This window comes from Thermobia domestica, chromosome 6, assembly GCF_964235325.1.
Source record: "Thermobia domestica chromosome 6, izTheDome1.hap1.1, whole genome shotgun sequence".
NCBI lineage: Eukaryota > Metazoa > Arthropoda > Insecta > Zygentoma > Lepismatidae > Thermobia > Thermobia domestica.
In genome coordinates this window covers 32,025,168-32,050,135 of record NC_137459.1, presented here as the reverse complement: position 1 = coordinate 32,050,135, position 24,968 = coordinate 32,025,168, and the positions used below count along the sequence as shown (strand labels likewise).

The 24,968-nt window shown below is 37.4% G+C and overlaps 1 long non-coding RNA gene across 1 annotated transcript in view; it reads right to left on the bottom strand.

Annotated features, from left to right (window-relative positions):
• Window positions 1–5,007: 5,007 nt before the first annotated feature.
• LOC145687920 (uncharacterized) overlaps window positions 5,008–24,968 on the bottom strand; it is a 74,903-nt gene continuing 54,942 nt past the window's right edge. Inside the window, exons 3-4 of the long non-coding RNA XR_014131812.1 lie at window positions 18,619–18,822; window positions 5,008–5,914 (exon numbers count right to left, since the gene is read on the bottom strand). This is a non-coding gene — a long non-coding RNA (uncharacterized LOC145687920). The remainder of the gene's footprint in view (window positions 5,915–18,618; window positions 18,823–24,968) is intronic.

The window sequence follows — 24,968 nt, the reverse complement described above, 5'->3', positions numbered from 1 at the left end:
TCATTAGTGGAGTAATGCTTTTATAGGATTAGAAGAACAATAAAAGCCTCGAGCGTCATAGGTAGTAGAAGGTAATACGTAGATAGCCCATGTATGTTATCCTACAGCCATTACATTATATAAAAAAGAACGTAATGAAATATATTATATTTATTTGTGGTACTCCCTATCAGAATGCTTCTCTATAATATATTTTCTGGATGTTTTAAAATACATACCCACAATATTTAAGTTCTAGACAACAGGTTTTATGTGCATTATGAAATACATTAGTCATTAGTATCATTAGTCTTACTGAATGGCTAAGTTCGAACGTCCCTCTCTCAACAGATATCAAAGCAGATATCAAATCATATGAAGCTCAAAACTGTGTCACATATTGCGCAATTTCTCTTGTTTATACGAGAGTAAGAAAAAATATAATTGGATTGCACAAAAAAAATAATAATAAGTAAAACAGAAGCAAAGGAATAGAACAAAACAAATATATCTCATTGGGCAGAATGGCTTACATTCGTGGATAATACAACGCATACTGATGGGTAATGCAACACAATTGGCAAGAATTGTAAACACATCAATAACTAGGTTTTAAATTGGCCTTGCATTGGAACACACACACACGTATATATATATATATATATATATATATATATATATATATATATATATATATATATATATATATATATATATATATATATATACAGAGACTTTCTATTTCAATTGTGCCCTCGGAAAATGTGTGAAACGCTTCGGCCCCACCCCTTCCACCCTCTTACGGAGAAACCTCCCGTTTATCATTCAATCATGTGGTCTTGGCGAGTGTAAAGATCGTGGGCTACTTAAAATGGCTAACGAGACAGTGAACAGCGAAGACGGTAAAATAATGAATTGAATGTGGCAATCCTGTCCGTATCCACCCATTGAAGATGTTGGCCACAACAAATTGTGCCTCATCTTTCGAGGAATATACTGGGAAAGCACATTGAAAGTAACACTTGAAATAGAAATACTCTAGCTTCTTTATTACGGAAATAATTGTGAACAAATCGCAAAATGCTGCAGAATCTTTGAAACATAGTGTTATGGGATTTTCAAACGCAGGCAATTTTTCTTCCAAATTACCGCTTTTGTACCACGCATAGCTAATAAGATTTACACAGCTGGGAGAAGAAAACTGATTATGAATCAGTGTTTGGATCATTTACGGAGATGCAAACTTATGTTATAGTTGTAGAGAATGGCAAAGTCAGAAAAAATGTCTCAGTAAGTTTTTCTACGGCCTAAAGAAGAACACATCAAGAGGATGAACCCTACCGGTTGTTCTTGTAGGAAGGAATTCAATTTTGAGGTACTCTTTTGTTCTCAGAATAGGTTCAGAAGCTGATGAATTGTGATCGCTCGACGAATCGAATAACAAAATGGACTTTGCATTAGACGCTGTGAGAGAAACCTCTTGAAACCATGATCTCACAAGACTTGGTGTTAATTTTCCCTAATTTAATGCTTTCACAAGGGCATTTTCAGATTTAGATAGATTTTGGACCATAGTGAGAGGCATGGAGACCCATTTTCAATAAACAACACGGATAGTGAGATTCAAGAGGATTCACTTTAAATTAGCACCCCTATTAGTGAGATACGCAGATACACACTTTAATCAAGCATCCCGTTAAAATATTTACAGAAAGGGGTTTCAAATCGGTCAGTAACCTTCTCGCAGAAACCCCTGACAGCTATGATTGTTCTTGTCTAACTGAAGAGCATTTTTAACCAGAACACTTATTGTATTTGTAATCATCATATTTGACCTGACATTTTGAAATTTGTAATTTTGATGTCAGATTCTGCATCAGTTGTTCTACCCCTCCCCTGGCAGTATGTTTTCTTCTACATTAAATGATTGTTTCCTGTCTATGCATGGAGACCACCACTACCGTTCAAAGGGTGGTTTCTACCCTTAAACCCGTACCACTGCCAAAATAAAAAAAATAGGTGTCGATTATTTTTCGATGTTCTATAAGTATGCAAAGTTTCATTCATATCGGTGAGTGACACTCCCGTAAGTCTCCTTGTGAGAACTAATTACACGCTGCTCTAGATCGATATTTGAACCAATCTTTATCAGTTGTTAAGTTACCAGATATTTAAAAGTTTTATTTTGCTACGTTTTACCGTTCTATCCCATGTTCTGGGTGGTTTGTTGTGCCTTCTCAAGAGAAACTTGATGTCAGGCTGACCAAGCCAAGGGCGTTAGGTTTCACTGTAAAGCTAACACGAGTTATGAATCGTAAGACTGCTATCGAAACTGGTAGCCTTACCTTTGTTTGTAATTACGTTTTTCGTAGACTTATATTCAACACTAATCCCATCTCGGCTTTGGGCCCAAAACTCAGGAATATGTCCGTAGATCCTACTCGGGACCTGGAGCATCATTAACAGGGCTGCTATTCGAAACGATCGCAACACGTTTTCATTGATCATGTGTACGCTTGGAATACGCTGACCATGTATTTAAATGTGGATGGCTAATCAAAAACGCGAAAACAACAAAAACGCTGAGAAAACGTTAGCTCGAGCGTATTTGGTGCATTTCGAAAAAAAAATAGACCGCCTGCTGTTTAAAAGATGTCAAAAAGATGGGGAAAAAGGAAAGACATGTTGCCAGGCAAGGGGATTTTAGCAAGAAACAGCTGCTTTGAAAATACTTTGTGCAGAGAACTGGAACTCTGCTATTATAGACCTGGGCTTGACAAGAAAGACCTGGAAACCCTGACTGGCTCACAGTATGATTTATAACTCTCACAAAAGTTAAATTACCAAATAGCCACCTTGGTCGCATTGGCTCTAGGGGGTAACGCTTCGAAAACGCATTCTCAAATAGCCACATACTAAAGCTAACTTATAACCGGGCCGTTTTCTTTCTTTCTCTTTCTCTCTCTCCCTCTCTCTTTTTTTTTTTTTTTTTTGCTACAGGAAAGAAACGAAATTATAAAAATAAATCAACCCTAGTTCCATACGAGAAATCAGTTCCATTATGTCTCTTAATGACCAATCATACACGGAAAGCCAGAAGTCACCCTTTTAAAGAAAATTCTGACACTCTCAGTGAATCAGGTCATGCCATGTAAAACACCAAATTTCCAGACTTAGAAAAGACAACTCACCCACCGATTTTATTCATTTTATATTATACTTTCAAACTTTGATTCCAAATACTCACAGGCACTCCATATGTACAAAATGCTAGTTACAAATTAACTAAAGTCTGTTTCAGGCAAACTGATTGGAAACTCCCCTTCCTCCCACCGCTTTCCACTAAAAAAAGGGAAAGTTAGCCGTTGACCTTCACAGGGAGGGCAGCTTTCCAATAAACAGAATCGTGTAAACTCTATAAATTCGTACGTCAATTCGCTCGCACCTGATGATGAGAAAGAACGGTTGCTCCCGTTAGCTATCAACGCGGAGTTACAAGCAATTACTCTTAAAAAAAAAAAAAAAAATATTTAAGGAAAGTATTGCTTATTATTTATGTACTAAAATTTACCGTACTGTAAAACATTTAATTATCTTAACGAATGTCAAAGACATTAACATCAATAAGAGCTCAATCCGCCCATTATTTTGTATGAATATGCAAGTTGATCCCTAACACGAATAGAAGAATGGGAACTGTGGGGTTTCGAAAATAAAATGTTGATAAACATATTTGGAGCGAAAGAGACAAACATTCAGGAGAATTAAAAGGGTATAAAAGTTTATATTTCACAACAACTACAGTTCACCGAGTATTATAGAAATAGTAAAATTAGTACTTATAAGATAAGCATGACAAGTTGCTTGTATGGGAAATATGTACTGCCACCAAGTCCTATTCAGATAGCTTAGGAGAAAGAGACTATTAGGTGAGCGAAACAGAAGATTTCTGGACAACCTAAAGCAGGATCTTTGAAGAATGGTTGATATGGTGCACTGACTTTCCATAGGTTAAAATCTAATGAAAAAGTTTGTTTCTGCTGCGATGAGCCTTTGAGCTCTTTAATCCAAACCATTCATTATTTTTGTATAATTGAACAAACTCGTAATTATCGTCAGCTTTCCTTCTTATGCAATAATCAATTCTTGTTACAACATTAGAGTAGTCACTAAAGATCTCTCCTTCGGTGCGAGCTGTCCCGGATTCGATTCCCGGTGGGAGCACTCAGTCGATAAAGTGTAAAAAGCTTTTTTTTTTGAGCCCAGTTAACCTGAATGAGATTTTACTGGGTTCCCCTCATTCACACCAGGCAAATGCCGGGATTTTACCTCACTTATAAGTCCCAGGCCGCTTCCTTCGTTCATCAATTCTTTCTTCCTTCCCTTTCCGACGATAATGTCCCGTGAGGGACTTCATCCTTCATACGGACGGTCTAAATGGCCACACATGCCGAAAGCCCAGAAATCTAAATCCTAAATCCTAAAATCTTACAACATTATGCAACCCTGCAGGCCACAACCGTCTCTCTCTTGGAAGTTAATTACTGCACATGATTATTCCTATTAATGGAGACCGATAAATCTTTCTAAGACAATAAAAAGTCATTTTTTCCCTCTCACTTCTGCAAGAGAAGCTCAGCAAACAAATGTTATATATATATATATATATATATATATATATATAATGATATCAGTTATAAATATTTTTCTTCTTGTTCCTTTTAAGGTTAGAACATCTGATTATAAGAGAGGAAACAAGAAGTGTTTTTTTTTATCATTTCAGACTCTAGTGCTATCATCTTAACCCTTTGATACTTTACCAATACATATTGTACTTGGGTTTCGATTTTGTATTGTTATGAAATTATTGTATCAATACAGGAACTACCCATTCAATTACCAATCCTGCCATCATTTGTCATTCCAACATTATGTCACAACTCCGACTGCCAAAAGAAGAAAGAAATAAACAATACAACTGTTCAATAAAATTTTCATTATAATAACACATGTGTTACATACCTCACTGATACAAGTAGATGTAATTAAGTCCTTTAAAATACGTAGTGTTATTATGAAAGTTGTAATTTATTATTGAGACATATTTAGGTACACTCTATACCTCCGTGTGCGGGAACTGATGGTGGAAGGCAGAACACCAACATTCACCTGTACTTGAGCGTGGGGGGGGGACTTCTTATTTTTCATATCAGGTTATGTGGAACAGATTATAGCATAATTATATTAGCTAACATAATTCAGGTCATACCCACACGAAATGACACTATCATACGAACTCCAGATGCAATCTTTTGAACTACCATGCGCAACTGACACGGATTCGAAATCTGCAGGGGAAAACACTATACTCACTCGTTTCGCGCAAAAGCTGATCACGCAACGGCCTTCACCACGAAAATATAATTTATTGTCTGTTGTTATCCGACAAGTAAACACTGATATCACTTTTCAAAAAGTCACTGACGAGCTCACGCTTAAAAGCTATAAGATCTTCAAATCCATTAGCATTCTGGATAATAACGGCGAAACATGTATGACTAGAATACTAGCACAATCTGAAGAGACTATCGACCATTTTCTATTGAATGGGGCATATACTTATAGTAATCGTCATAGAGTCGTACCTTCCAGATCACACCCATATCTTCCGGTATGGTGTGAAACATGCCAGCAATATAATACTCATCCTGTTGTCAAATGTCCGAATCAGCTGACCTGTGAATTTTGCTCAGGACCACACAATACAGGTCAATGTCAAAATCTTCAACAACTTCAACCTGCTCAACATGTCATGAGCAACACCCGTTCTTTAGTTACAAGCGCAGGCCACAACCACTTCCAGATCGGAGCAAACGTAACAAGACTATTCCCGTGCAACACGAAAATAAGCCTACACCATCTTCTCAGAAACCTACTAACGAAAAAAAAAAAAAAAAGTTTTCAACATTGAGCAATATCTTGCCTTCATCACACTCAAAATTCAAAATATGCATCATTTTTACTGAATTCACATACTATAAACAATCCACTACTCAACACATTCAATGCGCAATGTGAATTTCTGTACCATTTACATTGGACACATTACTCTTTCGTGTTAGTAACCCTAAAACCGAAGTCTAAACCCATCCTAATCTCGTTAAGTATCATCATGGCATTATGATTTATATTTGATCAGCAGAATGATATTTATACTTAGTTGAACAGTTGTTGTTTCCAATAATCTTGCAAGCACATCTGATCAAAGCAAGAAGTTCAGGTGGTGCAGCTTCTAGGTTAGTTGGAATGGGACATAATTGTCCTCGTTTTAACGTCTATCTCCAGTCAAGTGCATCAAGAGGATTCCCTAGTCACTGCTGTATTTGGTAGTGGAACTTCAGTGAGTGTTGACAAGCAGCAGCCTCTGTTGGAGGTAGAGTTGCTAGCTAGAAATTTGGTGAAATTGATTGCCGAGACAGTAGTTCTGAAGAGATAACACGATGAAGTTTGCTTATGTCATCACAAGAGTTTCCTATATATAAGCTTACAATAAACTTTATCCTAACTTTGATTGTGGTTTCAGACGTGCGTTGGGTTCATTCAACGCTTTTACTGATTCCAGAAGTTCAGAGTTCTTCTGAAGTAGTTTATATGGACTTTTGGTTAATTTATTGTACAGAGCTGACGTTGCATCACAATCTGTCATGGCGTGGAGGAAAACAATGCAACCCGTCAGTGTCCCAATTTCATTCTGAATCGCTGAAATATCAAAACATTTATTTGGTGTGGAGCTGGAACTTGCCATAGAGAAGAAAACTGGAGTTTCAGGTACTGTCCTATCCAGCAGGATAGCAACTAAATCTGTGACTACAATAGTGCACCTTTCTAGTACTTACGGGAAATCTCATATGCAGCTGCCACTATTAAAAAACCGACATCATATGCTCCTTATATTACTTTAATTCCTGTGTTAACATAATCTGTCAATATAGCAATACATCTCTATTTTTTTTTTTTTAGTTTCTTAGAAATTTATCCGTTTCACGGTTCTTTCAATTCTGATAGACAAGCAATGGAAGCCGATGTCTTTTTAATGCCCAACGTTCTCTTTCTTGTGTTTTCGTGATTGTGGAATCATGTCCTTCAAAAACAATAATTGTTGCTGATGAAGAGAATCGCTATTGTACATATTCGATGTATCTCTCGGAAAGGTTTCCATACATAGTAGCAGTTCCTGATGTGATTGAAGGCCAAACCACACGATGCAGTAAAACTCCACCATCAATGATAAGCTTCGAGCTGGTGATATACAGGGCAGTCTATACAGGGCACGATATATTCAATTACATTGAACAACTTTGACTTTTGTGTTTTTATCATTGATAATTCATCGAAGATTGGTGGCGGAAAAGGTGCTAATACATACGACAAATACTTTGAAAGATCACCTTGAGATTTCAAAACGCAGACTATGCGACTGAACAACTGAAGAGAGTTGATCTCCAGCACATCTTCAGTAACCATAATGTAATTTCTCGATGTCGAAGTTGGAGTGAAACTTTCTTTTCGCCGCAACTTTAAATCACCAAAATTCTTACGACATATCTTATTCATTATGCTAATTCCTACTTTCTTTGCTCGGTCACAATATGTTGCTTCATTTGTTTCAAGACCAGTAGCTGCACATATGAGGTTTTGAGGGTCATCTTGTGCTGCAAATGGTGAATGAGCGTCAACCCATTGTTGAAAGGTGTTAATATCCTGTCTATTAGGAATTTGTCGAGACTCGCGAAGTTCAAAACCTTGTTCTGTCGGCGTATATAACACAGACAAACTATCGTCGTCAATATTCACCATGCTAGGGTACTCTCTGTAATACATCTGCTCTCTGTTAGTACTCCTGATATCATCATTGGACTAATAAGACTGCTGAATTACCGCATGAGTTCACATTCCACTCCAAAAAAAAAAAAAAAAGTCACTTCTGCGGATTTTAAAGAAACCACACATCAATGTGACGTATTCAATTGGATCCATTCTTGTTTTTAAGTCCTCCATTTGCTGGCATATAAATGTGCACAATTGATAATTTATGGACCCACTGCATGCAAGTAAGGCACCATGAGCTTTGTGGCAAGTAAAGGCAATTGCGTTTTCGCTTGCTCAATATACTGCAACCACCATCTAATGTACGTCCAACTTCTTCAGCTATCATATATGCAAGTTCTATTACTCCTTGAAACGATGTCATTTCACTGCTGCTAAGCAAACTTTCCTCATTGCGGGATCATTCATAGAGTGAAAGTTTAGTTCTTAGGTTGCCGACAATGCTTTCATCTATTTGGCTCTAAACTGTTCGCATATGTTTCTTCAGACCAATGAACGTTTGAATGTGAGCTCTCATTGCTCTTAAAAATAATTTAAAAATACTTAAAAATCAGCTTTATATGAGCTTACAAAATTATCTACAACTTTTATCTTCATCTTTTATTTCTTCACTTCTGACTTGTATTCTAATATAAATGTATCTAAACATAAAAAAGCGTGATATTTGCTTTAATTCTTTTGTACGTATAAGAAATTTTGAAATGTATTATCTGTCAGGAAAGTAAATGTACACCTATTTTTCGAGTCTGGCATTCCTGCGCTCCATCCGTGGAGAGTATGAAAATTAAATCAATCAAATGTTTACAGAGGGGCAAAGAGAAAAGTTTAATCCGAATAAGACATTGCAGAGAGGCACAAGCTGTGAATATGAATAGTGCATAGTGTAAATAAAGTACGACACCGAAAGAGAAAGACAGAATCAGCTGTTAAACGCAGAGAAAAGAGAAAGAATTGTCGAAGTGGGAACATAAAACACAAATACAGTAAATACGCCGACAACTAAAGTTTCACCACGCCCTGATCTTGGTGTAGTGGTTAAGGTGCTGGCTCACAAATGCAAAGGACGTCAGTTCAAATCTCCGGCAAGGTAGTTTCTAATTATTTTTTCTTAATAATACATACAGCTCATGCAAGATAGTAAAAGAGGTTGTATTTAGTCTTTCATGGCAATTATTATTGGTAATGTTTAGTACTGATAATACTTTTTGTCTTTGCGTATTGCTTTTATTCTTTTCTTTATTTCCAAAGAGAAGAATATCCGAACAAATGCCACCAAAATTCCTCTTATTTTGAATGTAAACGCCATTTGCAATTAGTGAAGAGTAAAAATTGAACGTTTCAACGTAGCTGTAAAAAGTAAAAAGAAAAACATGGAACTGGAGGGGTTCGAATCCATACTCATGGTTATTAAAATACAATTTCTACATGTCTTACACTTCTCGACCACGTTTCTACGTTAGCAAGTAAAAGGCTTGTGTTTAGGTTCGGCTGGTCAATACATTTTGAAAGAGGCCCGGTTTAGTTCTGACACAGCGCAGGTGCGAGAAGACAGCAAAACACCTTTTTCTCTCTCCCTCTGTGTCTATTTATCTATGTATCTGTATACGTATATAACGCTATTTGTGAATGTCATAACCATCCTAATTTTCAGCGGATTGAGACGAAACTTGGCACAAACATTAATTGTTGAAATATCTTGATGAGTTTGTTAACCAGAATAATCAGATGAAAATGTTCAAAATGGCGGCCCTTCAAACTCTAAAAAAGTTCCAAGGGAACCAAATTTCGCCCATAAATAGGTATTCAGAAAGTTTGAGTAACTTTTCCTCTTTTACTGAAATATTTGTGTGCAGGGACTTATCCTCTTTTATTGAAATATTGGACCCGATTAACCGCCTAAAGAAGATTCACGCCCTTTCGGTACGGTCAAGTTTTTTTTTTTTTTTTTTTTTTTTTTTAAGGAGGATTATTTTCGTATCGGAAGAAGATGATTGTTAGTGATGATATGAAATTACACGTTGAAAGTGAAGTAACTAGTGAAACGTGTTATTTGAAAGAATAATATAATAAATGTGCTTTCCCCTAACACAGAGAACTGTAAATCATGTATTTCGCGTTCGGGAGCGTGAATGGCGAGGAGTGTTATTTGATTTGCTTTTTAGTAACACATTGCATTGCAAATAAAGGTAAGCAACATTAATGGTAAGTAAAACAACAACAACAATAATAATAATAATATAATAATAATAATAATAATAATAATAATAATAATAATAATAATAATAATAATAATAATAGGTGTTGTGTGTGGCAAGGCAATATCTTCCTCAATTCTTCTTCAAACGTAATGATTGTAACGCCATATCCCCCTTACAAACCAAATATTAGCAATTTATATCGAGTGAACGGGAAATTGTGGAGTGATGGGAGCAACGTTGGACAGTATGAACTCATATTACTCAGAAAAATAATCGATTTCAATGCAAAATGAACGAAGAGTCATTGTCATGGGGAGTCATGGGGCCACGGCAGAGCCCTCCTTAGGAAAAATGTCGATAACTTATATCGAGAGAACAGGAGGTGATCGTAGGATGGGACCAACGTTGGACACCGTGCACCCATAAGGCGCATCGAAAAAATTATGGGGGGCGCCAGCCAGTCTTACTTATTTTTACATAATAATATAAAATTATATTGTCCAAATACACACGCGAGTTAGCTAGTAATATTTCATATTATTATTATTATTATTATTATTATTATTATTATTATTATTATTATTATTATTATTATTATTATTATTATCAACAGCGTCTTTTCATTACGTGTGCATGTTTGACATGAAACCAAAGAGAAGATCCATCATTCGTAAAAAGAATAAGAATAGCCAGTTACTTTAACTGTCAAGGACGGCGAAAAATACGAAAAGAGTGTAGCGAAAAGACCTGTAGCGAAAAGAAACAATACTTTCTTTCAAATGGATAAAAAATCAAGGCGAGATAGATTCGAACTCGCATGGACGGCGCGAAAAGCCAGTGCTTTGTCCACTATTTTTTTTAACTGACTCACCGAACGTGTTTCAGTAACTTACTTATTGCTAATTTTACTTGCTTGTGCTTTAACTTGCTTTTTCTAATAACTTATAACGAAGGGGACACGAACACAGAAACATCGAGGACAGTTAAAAATCATAAATACTCTCCCGCCGAGAATCGAACCCGGGACACCATACACCAAATTCGCACGTGCTAGCCACTGGACCAGCGGGGAGGGCAACGCTCACCATCTCTGTCGTTAGGGATTACGACCACTGTATTGCCAGCTATCACTTCTGTGGGTTGTATACTATGATCACATGTTCCTTCTTTGCTGGAAGAGTTAAACCTACATTCTATGTAATACATGAGGTATTTAGACCTACATGCTCTTCATATAATGTAATAAAAGGGCCATGCTGGGAATAAGAAAAAGAACATTCCTTGGACAAAACGGAAACTATTGGCATCAGAAATATTTATCTACGAGGCATGCGCAGTAGTATATTTCAGAATAGCTACTGTTTAGCTCAGTAAACGAAGAAAGGGGTATAAAAAAGCAAATATGTCGCGTCAACGAGATGGACAAGAGTTGACAGAGGCGGAAGCAGATGTGTAGTAAAACAACAACTTGGTTAAATTGATAATTGGTTCTGTATCCTGCAGTAGATTGTATCACAACTTTACGGGAGAGCAGAGAAAGACTCACTAACTAACGCTATCATACAGTAAGCTTTAGTAACACGATCATATAGACACAAATGGATGTAGTTGTTTGTACTACAATTTGGATTTAACGAAAGCCGTTTAGATATTCAGTGGTTTGCAGGGTTGTATAAGACACAAAAAGATAAGACACAATACAATTCTTCATACCTTAGCTTCCAGTAGCTAGATACATGCAATTTCTGGTTAGATACTGAAACTCCTGATGGATTTTAATACATGACGTATTGCAGGATACAAAATGCTTTGCATTACTTGTTTCTTTGTAGTAGTGCTCTCAACGGGTCGGGTCGGGTCGGTCTTCAAAATTGACTGACCCGACCCGATGACCCGACCCGACACGACTGACCCGAACCGTGATCCGACCTCATTGACCTGACCCGACAACCCGACTCAAGCTGACCCGATTGACCCGACCCGACAACCCGACCCGAGCTGACCCGATTGACCCGACCCGAGTAGCCTGACACGACAACCCGACCCGAGCTGACCCGACTGACCCGACCCGACAACCCGACCCGAGTTGACCTGACCCGACCCGACCCGTAACCCGACCCGAGCTGACCCGTTTTGGAGCACCAGTTTGTAGACAGCTACTAGCTTAGTGTTCTGAAAGGTTGTGTATAAACTAGGGATAGCCAATTCCGGAATTTTTACTTTCCGTACTCTCGAAAGTAAAACCGGACAAATTCCGGAATTCGGAAAATTCCGATTTTGGAATAATTCTGGAATTCGGAAAATCTGGAATTTAGAAAATTCTGATTTCGATAATATTCCGGAATTCGGAAAAATCCGGAGTTTTTCTCAATTCCGGAATTTTCTAAATTCCGGATTGTTTCCGACTTCCGGAATTCTTCTGAATTCCAGAATTTAACTGAATTCCGTGGCGGAAATAAGACTTTGACCAGGTAATGGCGACTGCTTTGAAAGAAATGGAGAGTATGAGAATTCAATCTGTCATATCTGCAGTTTCGTGTGGAGAAAAAACAAACTTGTGAACCAACGGTTTAAGAACAACTCAAGCTATTAATGTAAACTTTGCCGACATCATAAAAGAAATACGAAAGACATTTTGAATCGAAGAAATATGACATACAAGTTTGCAAGCGGAAACAAAGAAACCTAACGTAACCAGACTAAAGACGATTGGTTTGCCGCGTAGCGATCGCGGTTCAGTGGTCTACGGGGTCCCGGGTTCGATTCCTGGTGGGAGAGCCTTTGTGATTTTAATTGTCCTCGATATTTCTGTGTTCGTTTCCCTTCGTTCCTAGGTAAAGCCAGTTAACCGAGTAAAGCACGTAAAGCAAATCAAGTGTAGTTAGGTCAAGTAAGTTGCTGAGGCACGTTCGGTGGCTGTTAACTTTTTTTTAAAAAAAAGTGGTGAAGGTGCTTGTGCGAATGCACGTCGCATTTTTTTGTTTGTTTTTGTTTTTGTTTTGTTACTTTAGGATTTTTGATGGCGATTGATCGGTGATGACATACGTTTCATTATATTCAGATATTTGAATACTCGGATGTTTCAATACTTGAACTATCAAATCTTCAGGAATAATAATAGTAATAATAATAAACTAATAATTATTATTATCTCGTAGAAGATTAAAAGCTAGGAGCCAATTATCGCTCAGGTCATACCATTACAAGCAGAAACGTGACATTTGGAAAGAATATTTCGGTTTGGTTTAATGTTGTCCACGAGAAGAGGAATTTCTCATCTGGTTTCTAAAACAAACTAAATAACCTGAGAATTAACATTTTACATTAGAGACGGGATAAGGCTAACTCAAAATTTTCGTCTCGCTTTGGAGATGAGAATCGAGACGAGATGAAAAGTATCGTAAACATTTTCCGTCTTGTCTCGATTCTCGAAATAGTGTATGTCCATTCTTTAAGTAGCAATTGCTCTGTAGGCTGAATCTCATAGGCTATTTCGTTACATTGTATTTCAGAGATCATTGAATTATGGTCTGTGTAGGTAGTTTTGTAGCAAAGCTTTTATATTTACCTCTGCATATCCTAAAAATTAGTTTATTATATGCCTTACTGTTGCGTGATATTCAGTTATATTTATTACAGTTATTTTCCTTAAAACATACAGTAGAATACTGTTACATGAAACTTGAATGGAACGCTCGACTTTAAAATTCGGGTAGTTGCAGAGGTGTGTCTTGAAGGTGCGGAACCCTTTCCCTGAAATCTCTAATTTTAAGTAAGTTTTGCCAAATTTTAGGGCAAGTTTAAAACTTTTAATGCCATTATTATTACTATTATTATTATTATTATTATTATTATTATTATTATTATTATTATTATTATTATTATTATTATTATCAACAACGTATACAGATATGCGGTTTATATCTGAATAGTAAAAGATAATTGACTGTCGATCTCGGTCGTCGAGAAGTCTTCAGGAGGCAAGGACATCGGTCACGTTCTGGGTTTGAGTTCCGAAAGGGCAAGTATGCGGGTTCGAGCCAAAAATTGTTAAAAGTTATAGGCTTCAGCCAAACATGTTCAAAACAGCTGGGACCGGGTTTAGGCTTCTCAACAGCTCGAGCGGCTCGGCTTACAGCTCATTCACTATCGACCCGAACCGAAAAGTGAGCCGAGCCAACAGCTCACCCAACCGAGCCAATTTTGAGCCATCGAATTAGTTGAGCTGAGTCGAACCGTAATTAATGATATCTCAACCTATGTTAAAAACTCTCACTTTCTGTTGTTTGCCGATGATCTCAAATTATATTCTGAAATAAGCACAATAGATGACTGCACACAACTCGAGCAGGATTTACAGGGTGTTGGGCAATGGTGTGCCAAAAACAAACTTTCATTGAATATCTCTAAATGCAAGTCTTTATCGTTCTCAAGGAAAGAAAATCCCATCAATCATCTGTATATAATTAATGGCATATCTCTGTGTAAACCAAATTCAGTTAAAGATTTAGGAGTAATTTTTGATTCAAAATTGACCTTCTCTCATCACATTGATGCAATCTCTAACGCTGCATTCAGAAACCTCGGTTTTATCTATAGAATGGGTAAAGAGTTTAGAAACGAGTCAACATTCATTAAACTTTATAATTTGTACGTAAGGTCCCGATTAGAATATGCGTGCGTTATTTAGACACCGAATGTAAATAAATACTTACAAGCGATAGAAAACATACAATTTAAATTTCTAAAAATGCTTACGTACAAGAAAACAGCTTTCTATCCCAAACAGATTCCCTACGTGGACTTAGTAAGGAGTTTGAATTTCCTAACGTTGACGAATCGACGAAAGATGTTTGATTTACTATTTTTATATAAAGTATTAAATAATAAAATTGACTGTCCAGAGCTACTCACGAAAATATATCTGAGCGTTCCAACAGGCAGAACAAGACCAGGGAATACTGGTATATTTTTCTGTGAAAGGGCACGAACAAATATTCTCAATAAATCTCCGCTGTGGAGAATGTGTGACTCCTACAATGAATTAAGTCATAAAACTGATGTATTAGATATATTCAGTATGTCAGAATATGTATTTAGAAACAGGATTATTACCAAGTACCTGACACTCGAAGTGCATTGATTAAATGTACGGGTAAAAGTATATATGTATATGTATGTATTATACGACACTATAATTAGGCATTAAGCCTGTTGTGTTGTTTTCTAAATAAATAAATAAAAATAAATAAATAAACAATCTACTACAGGATACAGAACCAATTATCAATTTAACCAAGTTGTTGTATTACTACACATCTGCTTCCGCCTCTGTCAACTCTGGTCCATCTCGTTGACGCGACATATTTGCTTTTTTATACCCCTTTCTTCGTTTACTGAGCTAAACAGTAGCTATTCTGAAATATACTACTGCGCATGCCTCGTAGATAAATATTTCTGATGCCAATAGTTTCCGTTTTGTCCAAGGAATGTTCTTTTTCTTATTCCCAGCATGGCCCTTTTATTACATTATATGAAGAGCATGTAGGTCTAAATACCTCATGTATTACATAGAATGTAGGTTTAACTCTTCCAGCAAAGAAGGAACATGTGATCATAGTATACAACCCACAGAAGTGATAGCTGGCAATACAGTGGTCGTAATCCCTAACGACAGAGATGGTGAGCGTTGCCCTCCCCGCTGGTCCAGTGGCTAGCACGTGCGAATTTGGTGTATGGTGTCCCGGGTTCGATTCTCGGCGGGAGAGTATTTATGATTTTTAACTGTCCTCGATGTTTCTGTGTTCGTGTCCCCTTCGTTATAAGTTATTAGAAAAAGCAAGTTAAAGCACAAGCAAGTAAAATTAGCAATAAGTAAGTTACTGAAACACGTTCGGTGAGTCAGTTAAAAAAAATAGTGGACAAAGCACTGGCTTTTCGCGCCGTCCATGCGAGTTCGAATCTATCTCGCCTTGATTTTTTATCCATTTGAAAGAAAGTATTGTTTCTTTTCGCTACAGGTCTTTTCGCTACACTCTTTTCGTATTTTTCGCCGTCCTTGACAGTTAAAGTAACTGGCTATTCTTATTCTTTTTACGAATGATGGATCTTCTCTTTGGTTTCATGTCAAACATGCACACGTAATGAAAAGACGCTGTTGATAATAATAATAATAATAATAATAATAATAATAATAATAATAATAATAATAATAATAATATGAAATATTACTAGCTAACTCGCGTGTGTATTTGGACAATATAATTTTATATTATTATGTAAAAATAAGTAAGGCTAGCTGGCGCCCCCCATAATTTTTTCGATGCGCCTTATGGGTGCACGGTGTCCAACGTTGGTCCCATCCTACGATCACCTCCTGTTCTCTCGATTAAGTTATCGACATTTTTCCTAAAGAGGGCTCTGCCGTGGCCCCATGACTCCCCATGACAATGACTCTTCGTTCATTTTGCATTGAAATCGATTATTTTTCTGAGTAATATGAGTTCATACTGTCCAACGTTGCTCCCATCACTCCACAATTTCCCGTTCACTCGATATAAATTGCTAATATTTGGTTTGTAAGGGGGATATGGCGTTACAATCATTACGTTTGAAGAAGAATTGAGGAAGATATTGCCTTGCCACAAACAACACCTATTATTATTATTATTATTATTATTATTATTATTATTATTATTATTATTATTATTATTATTATTATTATTATTATTATTATTATTGTTGTTGTTTTACTTACCATTAATGTTGCTTACCTTTATTTGCAATGCAATGTGTTACTAAAAAGCAAATCAAATAACACTCCTCGCCATTCACGCTCCCGAACGCGAAATACATGATTTACAGTTCTCTGTGTTAGGGGAAAGCACATTTATTATATTATTCTTTCAAATAACACGTTTCACTAGTTACTTCACTTTCAATGTGTAATTTCATATCATCACTAACAATCATCTTCTTCCGATACGAAAATAATCCTCCTCCTGCAAAAAAAAAAAAAAAAAAAGAAAAAAAAGAAAAGAAAAGAAAAGAAAAAGCCTGACCGTAGCGAAAAGGCGTGAACCTTTCTTAGGCGATTAATCGGGTCCAATATTTCAATGAAAGAGGATAAGTCCCTGCACACAAATATTTCAGTAAAAGAGGAAAAGTTACTCAAACTTTCTGAATACCTATTTATGGGCGAAATTTGGTTCCCTTGGAACTTTTTAAGATTTTGAAGGGCCGCCATTTTGAACATTTTCATCTGATTATTCTGGTTAACAAACTCATCAAGATATTTCAACAATCATGTTTGTGCCAAGTTTCGTCTCAATCCGCTGAAAATTAGGATGGTTATGACATTCACAAATAGCGTTATATATACAGATAGATAGATAAATAGACACAGAGGGAGAGAGAGAAGGTGTTTTGCTGTCTTCTCGCACCTGCGCTGTGTCAGAACTAAACCGGGCCTCTTTCAAAATGTATTGACCAGCCGAACCTAAACACAAGCCTTTTACTTGCTAACGTAGAAACGTGGTCGAGAAGTGTAAGACATGTAGAAATTGTATTTTAATAACCATGAGTATGGATTCGAACCCCTCCAGTTCCATGTTTTTCTTTTTACTTTTTACAGCTACGTTGAAACGTTCAATTTTTATTCTTCACTAATTGCCAATGGCGTTTACATTCAAAATAAGAGGAATTTTGGTGGCATTTGTTCGGATATTCTTCTCTTTGGAAATAAAGAAAAGAATAAAAGCAATACGCAAAGACAAAAAGTATTATCAGTACTAAACATTACCAATAATAATTGCCATGAAAGACTAAATACAACCTCTTTTACTATCTTGCATGAGCTGTATGTATTATTAAGAAAAAATAATTAGAAACTATCTTGCCGGAGATTTGAACTGGCGTCCTTTGCATTTGTGAGCCAGCACCTTAACCACTACACCAAGATCAGGGCGTGGTGAAATTTTAGTTGTCGGCGTATTTATTGTATTTGTGTTTTATGTTCCCACTTCGACAATTCTTTCTCTTTTCTCTGCGTTTAACAGATGATTCTGTCTTTCTTTTTCGGTGCCGTACTTTATTTACACTATGCACTATTCGTATTCACAGATTGTGCCTTTCTGCAATGTCTTATTCAGATTAAACTTTTCTCTTTGCCCCTCTGTAAACATTTGATTGATTTAATTTTCATACTCTCCACGGATGGAGCGCAGGAATGCCAGACTCGAAAAATAGGTGTACATTTACTTTCCTGACAGATAATACAAGTGAAATTTTACAAGATACCCCTCCTCCTCCTCCTCCTCCTCCTACTACTACTACTACTACTACTACTACTCATAATAATAATAATAATAATAATAATAATAATAATAATATTATTATTATTATTATTATTATTATTATTATTATTATTATTATTATTATTATTATTATTATTATTACAGACTTTCCTGTTTGCATGTACAACCTCTGACAATAAAGTTTGGTAAATGATCCCGTAAATAGAAAGTAGGTACCATATAAATGAAACTTATCTTACTCTTACTAGAAGTAGTCTCCTCCCGCAGCTATGCACGCTAAGCACGGCTGTACGTGTCCTGGAAACTTTTTCAGATGTCTTCTTTCGAGATGGTGCTCAGGAGCCTCGCCATGTTTCGTTGGATGTCTGAAATATCGTCAAATCTCTTTCCTTTCAACGAGAGTTTGAGGCGTGGGAACAGGAAGAAGTCGGGAGGATTTAGATCTGGAAAAGACCTGTAATTAACTTTTAAACTGTTTAACAATGATAGAATGTCAACTTCCTTATCCTCACTGTTGAGAACTTCAATAACCTTACTTTTAAACTCACGGTAAGCAACCAACAATCAAGAACATTTTCACCACAAAAGGCAGTCAACGATTTGAACAACAGTTCTGTTTTATTGATGTCTACTTCTTTATCAAGTGGAGTAGATTCTGGACGAAATAACTCGCAGAGCTTTTGATACTCTCTACACAGAATTGTCGTCTTCACTTGCTTCTGTGTAATTTTCAAGTTTCATCAATGCTTTTGTCACGCAGTTTTCAACTTTGCTTTAACTTCAGCCTGGTGAGAAGCACTACGCTTTTTAATTAACTCTGCAGTAGCAGACCCAAATTTCCCCGCTGGAGCTAACTCTTATTTTGGAAGTTTTTGTTTTCCCGAAAATAAGGTGAGCATAAGAGTCCCGGCAGACCTTACTCGGGATGATTCCATTCCGGGACCAAGTACCTGGGGAAAACTATATATCGTCTGAAAGCTCTTGCCATTAAGAAGTACGAAACCGTTTTCAAATCACGGGCAAACCCGCAACCTGACCCTATAAGGGCCAGTTTATTGGTGTTTGTGACCATATGTATGGTATATTCGACACAAATAAAAATGAATATTACGATGCATTACACGTAAGCGCCAGATCCCATCATGATCATTTTTGGCTCATTGCTAGAATGTGAAATGGGCAAGGGTTTGATAATATCACTTTGCACCCAGACGTAACCATTTGGTCAGTGTTGCCAACGAATTGTAAATACAATGTGGCATATGGTTTCTGTATCACCGGATGTATATCCATGAAACGTGATATAAACATAATTCGTCACTAGAGAAAATATATTGTGGACGTGTTCCTCTACCAAGAACTCCAGTTTATCAGTGTTGCCAACCAAATGTAAAAATGAGAAGTTATAAAACAGATTCCGTACGATGAAACGTTTCCAAACTTGGCAGAAACATCGCATGGCACCATAGCAAAAAGACGTTTAGTGTGGCCATCTCCCAATCATTCTAGATTGCCAGGTTGCGGGTTTGCCCGTGATTTAAAAACGGATTCGTACTTCTCATGGCAAGAGCTTTCAGACGATATATAGGTTTTCCCCAGGTACTTGGTCCCGGAATGGAATCATCCCTAGTTAGTGACGCACAAAGATGCGTTGAAAATTCCAGAAAGTGGCATCATGTCATGCAGGCTTACGGATTTTGTGGAGAATTTAGTTTATCATCGTGCACGTTTTTTGTAAAAATGCAACGATCTTTAAGTTAAATAATATCGGAAATAAGCTTTTTAGTTATTATTAGCAGTAATTAGCAAGATTGCCACTTTTTCGATTTTATTTGCATTTATCGCAAGTAATGCCGAATTTCGAAAAAAAATCGCAATAATATAAACGTGATTTGGGGGTCTGAAACGAAACGTTTGAGGTTCCTGAAACATACACGCGTTCTTTTAATGTTTCGCACGTATCGCATTTGCGAAAAAAAAAATCGTCTCTAGCTATACATTTCACATTCATATTCATATTTCGGACAGATTCAATTCCTATTATATGGAAAATGTTTAAAACTGCATAGTTTCCAAAACTTTACAAACTTGCCAAGCCCCAAGCCCGTGCTGAGAAAGGGGAGGACTCCCTCAGCAACAGATATGACGTACATTGTTGTGGTCTGTTAACCGTGAGGGGAAGATCGGAAATCGAGAAGTAGGTGGGAACACGTTACTTTCGTTATAACCAGTAATCGATTGAGCCATAGATGCCGCTATGTGCTTATCACTTAACACGGCTTAACTGCTGACAGTACATAGTTGCATTGATACTTTGACCAGTTGGTAGCAGTTTCCGGTGCACGATGTTTGTTTCGGCTGTTTGAAACCTGTTTATGGGAGGATAACCAACGATGACGGTGCCATGGGATTTCGTACAGGAATCACTTCTCATCACATGTCAACACTCTGTCCAGAAATTGCTCCTTCCTCAGATGAGACAGCAGAAAAAAGCATAGGTATCAGCTCGCGTTGCCTTCTGGCCTGGAGTGAAATCATGTGAGACCCACCGACTCAACTTGTAGTGTTTCCCAAGTTGATAGAGGTTCTGCCGAATTGTTTCTCTAATCGCACTGAATTATAGACCAAGTTTCTTTCATGTCTGCCCATTGTTCGCATCAATTGCTGTCAGAAGATCTCTATATTGTACGTGTGTTAGTCTTCCAGCACGTGGCGCGTCTTCTAGTGTTTCGTCACCGTCTTTAAATTTGTTAAACCACCGCTGCACTGTCCGTCTAGTCACGACACCCTCACAGAAGGCCTGGTATATCCTCTGCCCCGCTGCAGCTGCATTTGACTCCTGTTTGAACTCGTACAGCATACGCGCCCTTATGATGCTCTGTAGAGGTCCCATGTTCACAGTGTCCTTACGCAAGTTCACTGTGTAACTGAACTGCCGTAACCAGGTAGTATGTTGGATATACCCACACTCACAACTGACCTCCTCCTTATCTCCATCCGCATTCAATTCAGTGTGTGAGGGTCAATTGAACACAGAGCTCTACAAAAAGCGACAGAACCTTCTTGGTTACCTTTAGAGTAAAATGTAAATTGTGGAATTTGGGGTGACTTAGGGTAAATTAACAATAGTTGCTAACTGCAAGCAATTAGATGGTTAGTATGATTCAATTTAAGTTCAAAATAAACAAATTAATTGAATAACAATCACAAGTATTCTCAATAATCCAGGAGGAAACTTTTGTGGAAGAAACAGTCAGATTAGTGATGTCGAATTGTACTGTAGTAGGTTGTACTGTCTAGAAACGTACACACATAAATGTTAATAATAATGTTTGATGTCTGCAAATTAAAAAAAAAAAAAATGGAGTGCGAATGATGACCTCGTTTAAGCAAATATAAAATAAAATTTGCTATACATGGTCACTGTTTGCAATAACGTGTAGGCGTTATGTTAATGCTAAGCTGATACGCACATTTAATGAATTTGGTCTGTTAGCATTTAAATGAAATATACACTTCTCATATTGTATTTTACAATGTTATGTCGATTTTCGAACATTAAACACAGTTCCAATGTCCATCGAATATTGAAGCCCTAGTCGGAAGAGATCCACTTGTTCTGTACTCCCAGAGGCGCAATGGAAATAAACACAACATAGCAGGAAGTACATTGTTCTCTGGAGGAGTACAAGCACATTGAATACATTAAATTGAATGTTATTTCGTTTCAGAACAGGGAATAGTATCGCTTTGGAATCAAGTGCAAAATTTATGATAACCATTGCATATTAAACATATATTATATCAATGAAGAAAGTTCATATCTGTATAATATAGGGTTGCCATATTTTCAATTTCAAAACAACGGGGGAATTTTGAATAAACTACATTTATAACGTAATTTTTCTCATATTTCTCGTCAATTCTAACGTTCTACAGGAAATATATCCTCAATACGATGCTATGATATTAGCAATATTTGCGAGTGATATGTTTCAGTAATTTATAAACGTATTTGTATCAATTTCATAGTGGGAGCCGCGGTGGCTCAGTGGTAGAGCGTTCACTTCTGGTGCTTGGGGTCCCGGGTTTAAAACCTGCTCCCGCCAAGTGAACTTTGTGGTGGACAAACACCGTGTGCGTGGGTTTTCTCGGGGTTCTCCCGTTTCCTCCCACTTTCTTCATTCCACCATTTCATTCATCTCTTATCATCACCGTCTCCTTTAGCCTAACCGTGGGACGTAAAACTAAAAAATTTCACAGTATTACCTTTGAGGTTACTTTCCTGGTATGTCGACTGAACATTGTATGTTGACTGCTCTTTCAATGTGTGTGAAACATTCTGGTTAGGGGAGACTGCGCCCTATCATTCCCAATTATAATACTGAATAGATCAAAACTATAAGATTTAATTTAATTTATATCATACTATGTGTAAAACGTGTGCATAATTGTGTTTTTTTATCTATTTTTCATTTTTAAGATGTGAACATTTTTGGGACGGGTGACTATGCTCATTATTCCAACCAAAATTACACTAATAGATATCAGATAATTCTCCACCTCGTGGACCTGCAAATAATCGTATTTATTATACAGCATACTGAAAACTGTAGAAGTGGTCATGAAGCTATGGTATGTCAGCAATGTAGAGAAGATAGAGTATCGGCCAAACAGCGGATCCTTGAGGGACACCTGAGAGTAAAAAAAAAAAAACAACAACAACAACAACAAAATGGATGAGAGAGACTGGAGTGGATAGATATGTATGTTATTCGGCCTGCAAGGAAGTAGACGACCAGTCTGATGAATTCGGTCGGGAGCCTAAGTTTGTGTAACTTGTAAATAAGACCATGGCGCCATACCTTATTAAAGGCTTTTCCCAGATCAAATAGTACTCGACATGATGGTTTGATGGAATTGTAATGTTGCGTAATGATACTGATGAGACGTAATAATTGATCATTGATGGAAAATGATGGTCGAAATCCTGCTTGGGTGTCTGGAAGAAGGTGCCCATCTGTGAGATAAAGATGAAGCCTTTTGACGAGGATGCGTTCGAATATCTTACTGAAGGTAGAGGTAAGTTGTATTGGCCTGTAGGAGCTGACATCTTGAGGAGGTTTATTTGGTTTAAGAAACATTAATATTTTGGACATTTTCCAGGGCAGTGGAAAGAACCTAGTTCGCAAGACGAATGTATATATAGATGCTAAGAGGAGACCAATGTGGGCGGGCACTCTTTGACGTGGCGGTATGTGATGTCATCTGGAAGTGGGGAAGTGTTGCGTTTCTTTTCGTAGAACTGAATGAATGTCATGAACTGTGATGGGGCTGTTATGGGCATATCGTTAGGTAAGGGATGTTGAATGTTTGGTTGTAATAGAGGAGCAGAGAGGTTTAGGCGATCTGCTGTGTGTGGAGCAGCTCCGAGTGCATTTGAAGTGAAGATCTGCTGGAGGTGATTGGCGAAAGCATTAACTTTATCTCTGTCAGTGTGAGCCGGCTGGTTGTTAATGAGAATAGGATAGGAGTTTTTTTTTTTTTTTTTTGTAAATTTGCCGCATAAGGCATTGAAGCGTTTTCAGTATTTTGTTGGATGAGATATGTCAGCTAGTGTGTTACAGGTTTTGACCCAGCAGCGAAGCTTGAATTCTTTGAAATAATTGTGAACTATACGATGGAGTTGTTGATGATGGCGAAGTGACTCGGGATTGCGGGTGCGATGATATTCGCGAAGGAATTGACGAGAGCGGTGAATCATGGTGAGATATTGTGGTGGAAGGTGGGGTTGGTAAGGAGTGGAATGACTGCCTGGAATGGTAAGTGCGCTAGCTGCTTGGATTGCAGCGGTGATTGTATCAACTGTGTTCAACTCGTCCTCTGTGGTTGGAACAGTGACGTGTTGTGTACGTAGTGGGAGACAAGAACAATATTGTGGCCAGTTGACTTTGTCGAACCTCAGGCTAGGGCATGGTTGTGGGCGTTCTCGGTTTAATGGGTAGTGTGTACGGTAGGAAAGTTTAATGGGTGCGTGATCGCTGTCCAGAGGGTCGAGAACATCAATGAGACAATGAAATGCAAGAGTGGCTGATGTGATAACAGCATCAGGAGTGGTATTGGAGATAGACCTCGTAGGTTTTGGGAGAGCGTGAAGAATACCAGTGGTATTATTGATAATATAGGTGTGAAAATTGTCACCATCCTTTGCACTTCTAATGTGGAAATTTAAATCTGCTTTGATGATGTAATTTGAGTAATTATTGGGTAGATATTGGAAGAAGTGGAATGGAATAGCATGAACTAGACGGACATAGATGGTAGCAGGGGTGATGATGATATGGTTGAGATATAAGGTGGTGATAACATGTGCAGGTATTGGATAAGTGGTATATTGATGTTGACGATAATTCAAATGAGAGCGGAATCCTATTGCCGCTCCAACTTTGGCAAGTTGGGCCCGAAAAGAATTGTCATGACGGATGATAGTGTAGCCTGGAAGACGACAGGATGATTTTGGCCTGAAGGACATTTCGTTTAACATATATATCATTATATATTCTTCTAAGAGCAGCTGTTCGAAGAGCAG